Source organism: Mustela lutreola, chromosome 4 (genome assembly GCF_030435805.1).
Source record: "Mustela lutreola isolate mMusLut2 chromosome 4, mMusLut2.pri, whole genome shotgun sequence".
In the NCBI taxonomy this organism is placed as follows: Eukaryota; Metazoa; Chordata; class Mammalia; order Carnivora; family Mustelidae; genus Mustela; species Mustela lutreola.
The window spans coordinates 171,570,996-171,584,493 of record NC_081293.1 but is presented as its reverse complement, the minus strand read 5'-3'; positions in this window follow the sequence as shown (position 1 = coordinate 171,584,493).

The window sequence follows — 13,498 nt, the reverse complement described above, 5'->3', positions numbered from 1 at the left end:
TCACATAGGACCTTTTGTCTTGCTTTTCGTTTAACTACATAGTCTGTTATTGATATCTTTCTGTTGTTCAGCTTTAGCTATCAAAATAATTTTGATCAACACAACTCCCAGAAAAAAAAATGGGCCATAAAAGGCACTGGTTATTAGAACTGTTTTGTTATTAATGAAAACTTGCAAGTATTAAAAACTGTAGAAAGTGTTGTCTTTTTCTACTCTTTCAATATTTTCAATGAGCTTCGGCTTGACTACTAAGTACAAACTGCATATGAACACTTAGTTAATCCTTGAAGAAGCACATTGAGTTTGAAGTTATTTAATGCTGCCATATAAATTTCTATTTGAAGGTATTTTCAATTCCACCTTGAAGTGTATAAAATAATGTGGGTGAGCTAGCAGCATGATTTAATGCCTTCCTCCAGAAACAGCTCTGTCTCTAGCAGGAAAACTAGATTTTTAAAAAAAGAGTTCCGTGCTTTGCTTTCTCCTCCTCTAGAATTCTGCTGCTCTCCTTGGTATTGAAACCGCCACATGGGGGCTTAAGTGGGTACGAGAAGAATAAATGAAAGAAGATGGGATTGGGAGGGAGACAAACCATAAGTGACTCTTAATCTCACAAAACAAACTGAGGGTTGTTGGGGGGAGGGGGTTTGGGAGAAGGGGGTGGTATTATGGACATTGGGGAGGGTATGTGTTTTGGTGAGTGCTGTGAAGTGTGTAAACCTGGTGATTCACAGACCTGTACCCCTGGGGATAAAAATATATGTTTATAAAAAATAAAAAATTATATTTAAAAAAAAGAAAAAAAAATGGATAGATATTGCTCCAGCATTTTTGCTTATTGCAAACTCCTACAAAGGAAAGGGTTTTCTTTGTAAAGCAAAGTGCAGAAAAATAAAATACTAAATAAATTTACAATAATATCCCCTAAGATGTTTTCTTGATGATATTTTATGCAAGGTATCTGTTTTGATAACAAGACTTGTTCTTGCCCTTAAAGTACTTTAAGCCTGTCAAGTTAACAATTCTTCCTGATACACTTTTATTTTTATTGTTTTATTCTTAATTCAAAAGGGAAATTTAAAAGGAATGATTATATCCTGTGCAGGCTTCTTAGAGTTAATTTTGTTGATTAATAATGATTTCCTTGTCTTTAATATAAAGAGACCATCAAAACTTCATGGCAGATTTGTAGGAAGTGTTCCTAAACTATGTGATATATATATATATATATATATATATATATATATATATATATATTATATATATAATATTTGGCTACTCTAAGTCAATCCATTAAATTAAATTAGAGCATAAGGAGTTCCAGAAAACCAAGCAGAGATTTTATGTTATCTTCTCCCACATTACAGGTCAATTGTCAGTAAATGTCACTATAGTGGTATCCAAGAAAGTGCCTGAATTTGTTTGAACACAGGAGTTCAGAGTAAAGTGATACCTTGAAACAGAAGGAAAGCACATAGAACAGAGGAGCATTCTTTCAGAAATGTGTTTTTAGTACAATGGCATGAGTTGTACTTTAACCACCAACCTGATTTTAAAAATTGTACTTAATAGCAATAATACTGATAAGTTTCATGTTTGAAAACACTGAAATTAAATAGAAGTGAAAAAAGGAGCTTGATATGGTTCTTCAAATGGTACTTGAAACTCTTCTCCTAAATATGTTTATGCTTATATTCTGGTCTCAATGTCAATATTACTGCATACTTTTGGAAGATGAATAGCCTATATAATTCATATAATTCATTCATATATTCAACAACTCATCTTTACACCCTTTCCTCAGGGGAGCACTATGCAATCTAAATTCATTTTTTATACTATACATTCTCATATTTGCCAAATGACTACAGTTACTCTCTTTGCACAGTACTTCATCTGTAAAAGGATATGAAACAAAATGAATCAATGTTGCACATGGTTTTTCAGAAGATGAAAACCAAATATTTTAGGATGTTTGGCTTGTTTGGCTTAGTTTTTTTTTTTTTTTTTTAATCCAAGTATCATTTTAAATAACTTTGGACTACCAAAGATTTCCATTTCACTGTGGAATTTTCTTCATTTTTAAACTGTGGGACCACATACAACCAGTAAAATACACAAATATTAAGTATGTATACCAATGAACATTTATATAACTATGTATGTTTGTGAATACATATATAATAGATATCTAGGAGTAGAGGTATAGATAGTGATAGAAATAGATTATGTGTCTGTGAAAGCACTAATTATATCAACACATAATATTTCCAACACCCATCCTACTCATACTGCCTATGGGTAATTATTAGGTTGACTTCTACCACCTAGCACCATAGTTTTGTCTGTTCTAAACTTTTTTTTTTTCTTTTCAGCATAACAGAATTCATTGTTTTTGTACCACACCCAGTGCTCCATGCAATACCCACCACCTGGCTCCCCCAACCTCTCACCCTCTGCCCCTTCAAAACACTCAGATTGTTTTTCAGAGTCCACAGTCTCTCATGGCTCACCTCCCTCTCCAATTTTCCTCAACTCCCTTCTCCTCTCCATCTCCCTATGTCCTCCATATTATTTGTTATGCTTCACAAATAAGTGAAACCATATGATAATTGACTCTCTCTGCTTGACTTATTTCACTCAGCATAATCTCTTCCAGTCCCGTCCATGTTGCTACAAAAGTTGGGTATTCATTCTTTCTGATGGAGGCATAATACTCCATAGTGTATATGGTCCACATCTTCCTTATCCATTCATCCATTGAAGGGCATCTTGGTTCTTTCCAGTTTGGCGACAGTGGCCATTGCTGCTATAAACATTGGGGTACAGATGGCCCTTCATTTCACTACATCTGTATTTTGGGGGTAAATACCCAGTAGTGCAATTGCAGGGTCATAGGGAAGCTCTATTTTAAGTTTCTTGATAAATCTCCCACTGTTCTCCAAAGTGGCTGCACCAACTTGCATTCCCACCAACAGTGTAAGAAAGTTTCCCTTTCTCCACAACCTTTCCAACACACGTTGTTTTCTGTCTTGCTAATTTTGGCCATTCAAACTGGTGTAAGGTGGTATCTCAATGTGGTTTTTTTTTTTATTTTTTTTTTATTTATTTATTTTTTTTTATTTTTTATAAACATATATTTTTATCCCCAGGGGTACAGGTCTGTGAATCACCAGGTTTACACACTTCACAGCACTCACCAAATCACATACCCTCCCCAATGTCCATAATCCCACCCCCTTCTCCCAAACCCCCTCCCCCCAGCAACCCTCAGTTTGTTTCGTGAGATTAAGAGTCACTTATGGTTTTAATTTGAATCTCCCTGATGGCTAGTGATGATGAACATTTTTTCATGTGTCTGATAGCCATTTGTATGTCTTCATTGGAGAAGTGTCTGTTCATATCTTCTGCCCATTTTTTGATATGATTATCTGTTTTGTCTGTGTTGAGTTTGAGAAGTTCTTTATAGATCCTGGATATCAACTTTTTGTCTGTACTTCCATTTGCAAATCTCTTCTCCCATTCCGTGGGTTGCCTCTTTGTTTTGTTGACAGTTTCCTTTGCTTTGCAGAAGCTTTTGATCTTGATGAAGTCCCAAAAGTTCATTTTCACTTTTGTTTCCTTTGCCTTTGGAGACCTATTTTGAAAAAAGTTGCTGTGACTGATATCGAAGAGGTTACTGCCTATGTTCTCTTCTAGGATTCTGATGGATTCCTGTCTCACGTTGAGGTCTTGTATTCATTTTGAGTTTATCTTTGTGTATGGTGTAAGAGAATAGTCGAGTTTCATTCTTCTACATATAGTTGTCCAATTTTCCCAGCACCATTTATTGAGGAGACTGTCTTTTTCCACTCTATATTTTTTCCTGCTTTGTCGAAGATTATTTGACCATAGAGTTGAGGGTCCATACCTGGGCTCTCTACTCTGTTCCACTGGTCTATGTGTCTGTTTTTATGCCAGTACCATGCTGTCTTGGTGATCACAGCTTTGTAGTAAAGCTTGAAATCAGGTAACGTGATGCTGCCAGTTTTATTTTTGTTTTTCAACATTTTCTTAGCAATTCATGGTCTCCTCTGATTCCATACAAATTTTAGGATTACCTCCTCCAGGTTTTTGAAAAATAACAGTGGAATTTTGATCGAAATGGCATTAAAAGTATAGATTGCTCTAGGCAGTATAGACATTTTAACAATGTTTATTCTTCTGATCCAAGAGCATGGAATGATCTTTCATCTTTTTGTGTCTTCTTCAATTTCTTTCATGAGTGTTCTATAGTTCCTCGAGTACAGTTCCTTTACCTCTTTGGTTAGGTTTATTCCTATTATCTTACGGTTCTTGGTGCTATAGTAAATAGAATCGATTCTCTAATTTCCCTTTCTGTATTTTCATTGTTAGTTCTAAACATTTTTTGTTATAAACTTCATATAAATAGTATCATATGATATATTTTGCCTAAATTTTTTACTATCTTATTATGTGAAGTTCCTTTATTTCATATTATTCACATGTAGTATTGGATTGTATTAATATAAAATAATTTCCCTATACATTTTATTGTTGATGAGTTAGTCTAATATTTGGCCTCTATAAATAAAGATTCTGTGAGCTTTCTTGTGTATGCCCCTTGGTAGAAATATGTATTTATTAATCTTGAGCATACACCCCAGAGCAGTGCTGATTTTAGTAGATGTGTGTGTGTGTGTGTGTGTGTTCATGTGCACATTTTTAAAATTGATTTAAGTTTGATAAATACTTATAGTCTTCTGAAGTGATTATTACATCTGGTTTAAATATATGGTTAAATGGCATCACTGAATTTTCCTACATTAGGATCTTTATATTATTATATTTGCATCATTTTTACTTTAAATATATTAAAAGTAGAAAAGCCTTTACTCTGCACCATACTCTTTCTTAGTGAAATAAGTCATTACACCAAGACATGGGTAGGACCATGATATCAGAAAGAGAATGCTCTGCAAAGGGCTGTGATACATAGCAAGTGGTTGTTGATAATCTGATGCTCAGACAGGACTTCACACTCTTCTAGAGCTAGGGTCAACGAAGTTTCTTTAACAGATTATATAGTAAACGTTTTTAGCTATGGCCTTTCAACACAACTACTTAACTTCAGGTACAGACAATGCATGTGAGTTTCACACAATGTTCATGTGTCACAAAATATTATTCTACTTTTGATTTTGCATAGTCATTTTAAAAATGTATTAACCATCCTTATCTCTGAAGCCATACAAACAACAGCAAGAAAAACATAGCTTGCCACACTTAATCCATAAGCTATGGTTTGCTGACCTGGAGAAAGAATCTTTCTAAACAACTCTTGGGTAACAAAGACTTGCCTCTTATGCTATATCATCTGACTTCCCTTCATTTTGTAAATGGAGAACTAATATACAAAGTAAAAGAAAAGAAGAATATAGTTTGTTAAAGTCATTTTATAATTATGCTTGGTAAGGGGAAAATTCAAACACATTCAAGAGATAATAGATATTCTTAGATAATGAAACCCAAGTTTTAATAAGTAAGACTTAGAGTCCTTTCACACCAAAGTGGTGTCATATAAGGAATCGAGAGAGTCCATGATGCACTTAATTAGTCATTCCTGTTTTTCCTACTAGTATTTTCTTTTCTCAAAAAACTAAGCCAAGAACATTATAAAATGACATATATACATTTTCAGATGTCTCTTCATATTTTCTTGTAACTTACCTATATTCTATATTCTCCATATAGAATTCTCTAAAGGATCTTTACATTATTCTCTATAAACTGAAAGTTATATTCTCTAAAAACTGAGAGTTAATTTTAGAGGCTTGATAAAATTCAGGTTCATTTATGGCAAGAATACTTCATAGGTAATGTTTTGAACTTTGTATTACATTACTTTAAAAAAAAAAAAAAACACGGAGGGTTGGGGCACCTGGATGGCTCAGTGGGTTAAGCCTCTGCCTTCAGCTCAGGTCATGGTCTCAGGGTCCTGAGATTGAGCCCTGCATCAGGCTCTCTGCTCTGCAGGGAACCTGCTTCCCCCTCTCTCTGCCTGTCTCTCTGTTTACTTGTGATCTCTCTCTCTATGAAATAAATAAATAAAATCTTAAAAACAAAAACAGGGAGGGAAAATGGGAGGGGGTATGCGTGAGCCTAATGGTGGGTATTGAGGAGGGCACATATCGCATGGAGCACTGGGCATGGTGCATAAACAATTAGCTTGAAATAGTGAAAAAATAAAAGTAAATCATAAATAAATAAATAAGAAATAATAAAAAATTAAAAACCTTGGGGCCATCCGAGAGGCTCATTCAGTTAAGCGTCTGACTCTTGATTTCAGCTCAGGTCATGATTTCATGAGATCAAGCCCTACATCAGGCTCCATGCTCAGCACAGAGTCTACTTATCCCTCTCCCTTTGTTCCTCTCCCCACTCGTATGTTCTCTCTCTTAAATAAATAAATAAATAAAATCTTTAAAAAACACACACTGTTAGGTTGGCCCACTAATTAATAATGCTATATTTAATCATTTGGTCTAATATAAGGTTTCTGTGTGGTCAGCTTCTGTAAATCGTATATTTTAAGGAAATCATTCAATTAACGTTGCTTATTTAAAAAATACATATATAGAAAGTTATACAAATTTGTCTCATAGATTTTTTAAAAATCTCATGTCTCAATAGTTAATTCCCCCTTGACATGTTTAGTCTGGTATTTTTGGAATAGTTTCCTTTTTTGTTCATTAGGTTATCAATGATCTTATTAGACTACATATCTTTTATTGAAAAATCATTTAAAATCAGTTACTACCAAAATAAAATAAAATTAGTTTCACTATTTTCTGCTGATTTTTCATTTTATCTTTGCTATTTTTCCTTCTGCTTCCTTTTATTTCATTTGTTGTGTACTTTATACATTTTCATATTGAAAATTTAGTCTAATCATCTTTAGTTTGCTACATTTTTGTATATGAATATTTAAAGCTTTAATATCTATATGATCACCACTTTTTTTTTAAAGATTTTATTTATTTATTTTACAGATATCACAAGTTGCCAGAGAGGCAGGCAGAGAGAGAGAGGGGGAAGCAGGCTCCCTGCTGAGCAGAGTGCCCAATGGGGGGCTCTATCCCAGGACCCTGAGATCATGACCTGTGCCGAAGGTCAGGTTGAAGGCTGAACCACTGAGCCACCCAGGTGCCTCTGATCACCACTTTATTTTTTAAATTTTTTTAAAGATTTTATTTATTTATTTGACAGACAGAGATCACAAGTAGGCAGAGAGGCAGGCAGAGAGAGAGGGGGGAGGAAGCAGGCTCCCTGCCAAATAGAGAGCCCAATACGGGGCTCGATCCCAGGACCCTGGGATCATGACTTGAGCCAAAGGCAGAGGCTTTAACCCACTGAGCCACCCAGGTGTCCCTGATCACCACATTAATTGGAACTCACAGATATTAAATATTCAGCATTTTCATTATTACTGTGCTTCAGAAATCTTGCAATTCTGGATTGATTTCCAGTTTGACCCAAGAGTTGCTTAACAGAGTTTTTAATTTTTTGATGAAATGATTCTTTTGTAAGTAAGACATTTTAATAATGGTAATTTCAGAAATAGATTTCTAAGCATACGTTTTACTTTACAATAGAATTATATCAACAGAAAAGTTGTGAAGATAGTACACAGAATCCCTATAAACATAACACATAATTTCCCTACCATTAACATCTTTTATTACATAGTACATTTGTTACAATCAAGGAACAAATGTTAACACATTAATATGAACTAAAGTCGATACTTCATTTAGATCCTTGTTTTTTTTTACCCAGCATCTTATTTTTTTTTATTTTTTATTTTTTATTTTTTTAAATTTTAGGATACCATCTAGACTACTAAATTGCCTTTTATAGTCCTATCTCCATAAGCATCTCTTGGAGGCTGTTTCTCTCAGACTTTCTCTGTTTTTGATTGCCTTGACAATGCTGAGGAATATTGATCAGGTATTTTGTAGGATGTGGCTCTACTGGAATTTGTATATTGTGTAGTCATGATTGGCTAGGGTTATGGATTTGGGGTAGGAAGATCATGCAAATAAAGTACCATTTGAGGAGGAGTCAAGATGGCGGAGAAGTAGCAAGCTGAGACTGCTTCAGCTAGCCGGAGATCAGCTAGATAGCTTATCTAAAGATTGCAAACACCTGAAAATCCATCGGCAGATCGAAGAGAAGAAGAACAGCAATTCTGGAAACAGAAAAACAACCACTTTCTGAAAGGTAGGACCGGCGGAGAAGTGAATCCAAAGCGACGGGAAGATAGACCCCGGGGGGAGGGGCCGGCTCCCGGCAAGCAGCGGAGCAACCGTGCACAAAATCAGGACTTTTAAAAGTCTGTTCCGCTGAGGGACATCGCTCCAGAGGCTAAACCGGGGCGAAACCCACGCGGGGTCAGCGTGGCCTCAGGTCCCGCAGGGTCACAGAAGGATCGGGGGTGTCTGAGTGTCGCAGAGCTTGCGGGTATTGGAACGGGAAAGCCGGCTACAGAGACAGAGCCGACAGTAAGCTCGCAGCTCGGTGTTACCTTGAACCGGTCGCAGGCTCGGTGAGCTCGGTGAGCTCGGTGAACCGGTCGCAGGCTCGGTGAGACGGGAGTAACTGGGCGCTGTTCTCTGAGGGCGCACTGAGGAGTGGGGCCCTGGGCTCTCGGCTCCTCCGGGCCGGAGACCAGGAGGCCGCCATTTTTATTCCCGTCCTCCGGAACTCTACGGAAAGCGCTCAGGTAACAAAAGCTCCTAAAAGCAAACCCGAGCGGATTACTCACCCCGGCCCCGGGTAAGGGCGGTGTAATTCCGCCTGGGGCAAAGACACTTGAGAATCACTACACCAGGCCCCTCCCCCAGAAGATCAACAAGAAATCCAGCCGAGACCAAGTTCACCTACCAAGGAGTGCGGTTTCAATACCAAGGAGAGCAGCAGAATTCCAGAGGAGGAGAAAGCCAAACACGGAACTCATGGCTTTTTTCCTGGGATTTTTTTTAGTCTTGCAGTTAATTTGATTTTTTCTTTTTCATTTTTTTTTTTTTTTCTCGCCTTCGGGTAAATTTTTTTTTTTTAACTGTTACCTTTTTCTTTTTTAACGATTTTTTACTAGTTTATCTAATATATATATTTTTCTTTTTTACATTTTTCTTAGGTGTTTTCTTTTTTTAAAAATTCTTTTCTTTTCTTTTCTTTTTTTTTTTTCTTTTCTTTTTTTTTTTTTTTTCTTTCTTCCTTTTTGAACCTCTTTTTATCCCCTTTCTCCCCACTCACGATTTTGGATCTCTTCTAATTTGGTTACAGCATATTTTCCTGGGGTTGTTGCCACCCTTTTAGTATTTTACTTGCCCCTTCATTTACTCTTATCTGGACAATATGACAAGACATAAAAATTCAACACAAAAAAAAGAACAAGAGGCAGTACCGAAGGCTAGGGACCTAATCAATACAGACATCGGTAATATGTCAGATCTAGAGTTCAGAATGACAATTCTCAAGGTTCTAGCCGGGCTCGAAAAAGGCATGGAAGATATTAGAGAAACCCTCTCGAGAGATATAAAAGCCATTTCTGGAGAAATAAAAGAACTAAAATCTAACCAAGGTGAAATCAAAAAAGCTATTAATGAGGTGCAATCAAAAATGGAGGCTCTAACTGCTAGGATAAATGAGGCAGAAGAAAGAATTAGTGATATAGAAGACCAAATGACAGAGAATAAAGAAGCTGAGCAAAAGAGGGACAAACAGCTACTGGACAACGAGGGGAGAATTCGAGAGATAAGTGACACCATAAGACGAAACAACATTAGAATAATTGGGATTCCAGAAGAAGAAGAAAGTGAGAGGGGAGCAGAAGGTATACTGGAGAGAATTATTGGGGAGAATTTCCCCAATATGGCAAAGGGAACGAGCATCAAAATTCAGGAGGTTCAGAGAACGCCCCTCAAAATCAATAAGAATAGGCCCACACCCCGTCACCTAATAGTAAAATTTACAAGTCTCAGTGACAAAGAGAAAATCCTGAAAGCAGCCCGGGAAAAGAAGTCTGTAACATACAATGGTAAAAATATTAGATTGGCAGCTGACTTATCCACAGAGACCTGGCAGGCCAGAAAGAGCTGGCATGATATTTTCAGAGCACTAAACGAGAAAAACATGCAGCCAAGAATACTATATCCAGCTAGGCTATCATTGAAAATAGAAGGAGAGATTAAAAGCTTCCAGGACAAACAACAACTGAAAGAATTTGCAAATACCAAACCAGCTCTACAGGAAATATTGAAAGGGGTCCTCTAAGCAAAGAGAGAGCCTACAAGTGGTAGATCAGAAAGGAACAGAGACCATATACAGTAACAGTCACCTTACAGGCAATACAATGGCACTAAATTCATATCTCTCAATAGTTACCCTGAATGTGAATGGGCTAAATGCCCCTGTCAAAAGACACAGGGTATCAGAATGGATAAAAAAACAAAGCCCATCTATATGTTGCCTCCAAGAAACACATTTTAAGCCCGAAGACACCTCCAGATTTAAAGTGAGGGGGTGGAAAAGAATTTACCATGCTAATGGACATCAGAAGAAAGCAGGAGTGGCAATTCTTATATCAGATCAATTAGATTTTAAGCCAAAGACTATAATAAGAGATGAGGAAGGACACTATATCATACTCAAAGGGTCTGTCCAACAAGAAGATTTAACAATTTTAAATATCTATGCCCCCTACGTGGGAGCAGCCAACTATATAAACCAATTAATAACAAAATCAAAGAAACACATCAACAATAATACAATAATAGTAGGGGACTTTAACACTCCCCTCACTGAAAGGGACAGGTCATCCAAGCAAAAGATCAGCAAGGAAATAAAGGCCTTAAACGACACACTGGACCAGATGGACATCACAGATATATTCAGAACATTTCATCCCAAAGCAACAGAATACACATTCTTCTCTAGTGCACATGGAACATTCTCCAGAATAGATCACATCCTCGGTCCTAAATCAGGACTCAACCGGTATCAAAAGATTGGGATCATTCCCTGCATATTTTCAGACCACAATGCTCTAAAGCTAGAACTCAACCACAAAAGGAAGTTTGGAAAGAACCCAAATACATGGAGACTAAACAGTATCCTTCTAAAGAATGAATGGGTCAACCGGGAAATTAAAGAAGAATTGAAAAAAATCATGGAAACAAATGATAATGAAAATACAACGGTTCAAAATCTGTGGGACACAACAAAGGCAGTCCTGAGAGGAAAATATATAGCGGTACAAGCCTTTCTCAAGAAACAAGAAAGGTCTCAGGTACACAACCTAACCCTACACCTAAAGGAGCTGGAGAAAGAACAAGAAAGAAACCCTAAGCCCAGCAGGAGAAGAGAAATCATAAAGATCAGAGCAGAAATCAATGAAATAGAAACCAAAAAAACAATAGAACAAATCAACGAAACTAGGAGCTGGTTCTTTGAAAGAATTAATAAAATTGATAAACCCCTGGCCCGACTTATCAAAAAGAAAAGAGAAAGGACCCAAATAAATAAAATCATGAATGAAAGAGGAGAGATGACAACTAACACCAAAGAAATACAAACTATTATAAGAACATACTATGAGCAACTCTACGGCAATAAATTTGACAATCTGGAAGAAATGGATGCATTCCTAGAAACATATAAACTACCACAACTGAGCCAGGAAGAAATAGAAAGCCTGAACAGACCCATAACCAGTAAAGAGATTGAAACAGTCATTAAAAATCTCCAAACAAACAAAAGCCCAGGGCCAGACGGCTTCCCGGGGGAATTCTACCAAACATTTAAAGAAGAACTAATTCCTATTCTCCTGAAACTGTTCCAAAAAATAGAAATGGAAGGAAAACTTCCAAACTCATTTTATGAGGCCAGCATCACCTTGATTCCAAAACCAGACAAGGATCCCACCAAAAAAGAGAGCTATAGACCGATATCCTTGATGAACACAGATGCGAAAATACTCAACAAAATACTAGCCAATAGGATTCAACAGTACATTAAAAGGATTATTCACCACGACCAAGTGGGATTTATTCCAGGGCTGAAAGGTTGTTTCAACATCCGCAAATCAGTCAATGTGATACAACACATCAATAAAAGAAAGAACAAGAACCATATGATACTCTCAATAGATGCTGAAAAAGCATTTGACAAAGTACAACATCCCTTCCTGATCAAAACTCTTCAAAGTGTAGGGATAGAGGGCGCATACCTCAATATCATCAAAGCCATCTATGAAAAATCCACCGCAAATATCATTCTCAATGGAGAAAAACTGAAAGCTTTTCCGTGAAGGTCAGGAACACGGCAGGGATGTCCATTATCACCACTGCTATTCAACATCGTACTAGAGGTCCTAGCCTCAGCAATCAGACAACAAAAGGAAATTAAAGGCATCCAAATCGGCAAAGAAGAAGTCAAATTATCACTCTTCGCAGATGATATGATACTATATGTGGAAAACCCAAAAGACTCCACTCCAAAACTGCTAGAACTTATACAGGAATTCAGTAAAGTGTCAGGATATAAAATCAATGCACAGAAATCAGTTGCATTTCTCTACACCAACAGCAAGACAGAAGAAAGAGATATTAAGGAGTCAATCCCATTTACAATTGCATCCAAAACCATAAGATACCTAGGAATAAACCTAACCAAGGAGACACAGAATCTATACTCAGAAAACTATAAAGTACTCATGAAAGAAATTGAGGAAGACACAAAGAAATGGAAAAATGTGCCATGCTCCTGGATTGGAAGAATAAATATTGTGAAAATGTCTATGCTACCTAAAGCAATTTACACATTTAATGCAATTCCTATCAAAGTACCATCCATCTTTTTCAAAGAAATGGAACAAATAATGCTAAAATTTATATGGAACCAGAAAAGACCTCGAATAGCCAAAGGGATATTGAAAAAGAAAGCCAACGTTGGTGGCATCACAATTCCGGACTTCAGGCTCTATTACAAAGCTGTCATCATCAAGACAGCATGGTACTGGCACAAAAACAGACACATAGATCAATGGAACAGAATAGAGAGCCCAGAAATAGACCCTCAAATCTATGGTCAACTAATCTTCGACAAAGCAGGAAAGAATGTCCAATGGAAAAAAGACAGCCTTTTCAATAAATGGTGCTGGGAAAATTGGACAGCCACATGCAGAAAAATGAAATTGGACCATTTCCTTACACCACACACAAAAATAGACTCAAAATGGATGAAGGACCTCAATGTACGAAAGAAATCCATCAAAATCCTTGAGGAGAACACGGGCAGCAACCTCTTCGACCTCTGCCGCAGCAACATCTTCCTAGGAACAACGCTAAAGGCAAGGGAAGCAAGGGCAAAAATGAACTATTGGGATTTCATCAAGATCAAAAGCTTTTGCACAGCAAAGGAAACAGTTAATAAA